At 38.3% G+C, this 2,500-nt stretch overlaps 1 pseudogene; it reads right to left on the reverse strand.

Moving 5' to 3' along the window:
- Window positions 1-1,531: 1,531 nt before the first annotated feature.
- Window positions 1,532-2,500, reverse strand: part of LOC137656221 (uncharacterized) — a 2,329-nt pseudogene continuing 1,360 nt past the window's right edge.

Genomic DNA, 2,500 nt, shown 5'->3' on the forward strand with positions numbered 1-2,500 from the left:
TCATAGTCCACAAATGTCATCAACAGTGGATTTCTATAATCCACGCATTGCTGTAAAAACATGTTTTGAAATGAAAATTTGTTCAGTAGAACTTCTAACTTCTCTAGATCCTTCTTGTTCATCTCTCAGCTTATCAAAAATATTTCTCTCTAGTCTCTTCAGACTGAGAATGCTATACATTTTCATGACAACTGGCGTAAGTGTGATGCCTCTGTAATTACTGCGATCAGTCATATCGCTTTTATTTTTTTTGAGGGTGGGGGCCATTTTCACCAACAAACCTTGTTCTTATTCTCCAGACTTTGCCTCTTAACGCCATATTTTACAAAATATTCTTGAAATTATTCTGGGAGTCACTTCATTTTCAAGCAATATCATCTCAGCAGGTATTCCATCGTATCCAAGAGCTTTCCATCTCTTGGGTTTTCTAAGGGTAGCTTCAACTTTAAACACACTGAATTCATTCATGGTCTTCCTCAGCTTCAAGTATGTCAAATCAATTTATTCCCTTCTTATTTCCTATTCATGACCTCACTAAAGTGTTCCATCCAACGTTACCCTTCATCTTCTGTTGTTATTACAGATCCATCTCTCCTTTTGATGAGTGTATGCTTCTTTTATGGCCCCGTAAATATTTCTTTAAACATTTTATGAATAATCATTACACCATGGCCACTCCCTGAATACATAGCTTGTCGGCCTAATCTGCTTTCCCGTTTAAGGCCGGCCGTAGACGTAACTGATTATCTGAACGATATAACTGATCAGATTAAAATAGTTGCAAGCCATCTAAACGTCGCTGCCCCTACACCATTCCGATATATCGTTACAATTTACATCGGTTCCACAGTTTCCATAATGTCATCCGAGGAGGAGGATTCTCTGGCTCTAGCAGGTTTAGCTGTGGCATTATGCGTAAAAAGGGCAAAAAGTGCTTCTGGATCTAAGCGAGGTCGCAAGTAGAGTAAAGAATGGCTACTGAAAAGAAAAACTTATACTCATACAAACTTTTTGGCGGTTTTGAGAGCGGTGCCTAAGGATTAGAAAAATTATTTAAAGATGAACGAGGAAACGTACTTGAACCTTTTATCATTAGTATCACCTTTCATAGAGAAAGAAGACACAGTCATGAGATGTGCAATAACGCCTCATGAAAGACTGATAGCTACCTTAAGATTTCTAGCCACAGGACGCTCCTATGAAGACCTGAAGTTTTCAACCTTGATATCATCTCAAGCTCTCCGGGTTATTATTCCTGAAACTTTCCGAGCAATTTATTAGGTTCTACAAAACCAGTATTTGAAGGTAAGTATTTAATAATTATGTATAAGAGATATGTTGGTACATAACACAATCACAACAACGGTAACAAAAAATAGAACGTAACCAGTATTTTTCTATTCTTTATGTAAGTCTACAGTATTTGTGTACCAAGATACATAATACGAATATCCAAAACAAATATCAAACAGAATACAACTCCATTACTTGTATGCCAGTTTCCAAGAATTATGTATCACTAATATAATAACTAAGGGATTTCGGTTAATACATTAACTGCCTGAGCTAAAGGGTACATTGTCGAAGAAAGAGAGGGCAAGTGAAGGCTTGTGTGAGGTACTGTTCCGGGTGTGGCAGAGGGTCGCGGAAATACGTTGTGCTGAATTGGAAACTGAGTGTTTGTTACTGGTACAGGCAAAAGTTTATGATGATGGGTAAGAGTTCCCATTTCTGCTTCGAACAGAGCATCATTTATGATTTTTTTCAGCCAATATCCTCTGTAAATTGTCCAATCCACGTAACTTGTGTGCAACATTCTTCCCAAATACGTCATGCTTATCTTATACTTTTTGCTCCCTTGGTTTTATAGAGTGCTCATTGATAGTCATCAGCACATCATCAACCATGTCCATTCTACATTTCTTTTTGGTAGATGTGGACGGTGCCACATTAGTTTTTGTACTATTTGTTGGTAAAGGAGTAGACGACCGGCTGACCTGTAATAGGCAGCTGATGTCAAGCATCGAATTTTCATCAGTAGCAACTTCTAGTTCACTTACATCAGGTGAGGGGCTGGACACAGGCACAGGTTCAACATCATGGCATGAATTCTGAAAGAAGAAATAACCGTTCATTAATTATAAGGAAAATGAAACCAATCATTTTGACGCATTCCAGTGCATTAATCTCATTTAATCTTCTCCATTTCAGTTCCCTCAAACGGAAGAAGAATGGAAAAGTGTTGCAGGACAATTTGAGCAAGATTGGCAGTTTCCACACTGTCTGGGGGCGTTGGACGGCAAGCACGTGGATATTATTCCTCTACCTGACAGTGGTTCCCTGTTTTACAATTAAAAGGGACGCCATAGTCTAGTCCTAATGGCAATCGCTAATGCGAAATGCGAATTCATCAAGTGTGCTTTTGGCTCAAATGGCAGAAATTTGGATGGTGGAGTGATACAGAATACTCTGTTTTACAAAAAATTAACTAATAAATCTC

The sequence above is a fragment of the Palaemon carinicauda genome, chromosome 17 (assembly GCF_036898095.1).
Source record: "Palaemon carinicauda isolate YSFRI2023 chromosome 17, ASM3689809v2, whole genome shotgun sequence".
In the NCBI taxonomy this organism is placed as follows: Eukaryota; Metazoa; Arthropoda; class Malacostraca; order Decapoda; family Palaemonidae; genus Palaemon; species Palaemon carinicauda.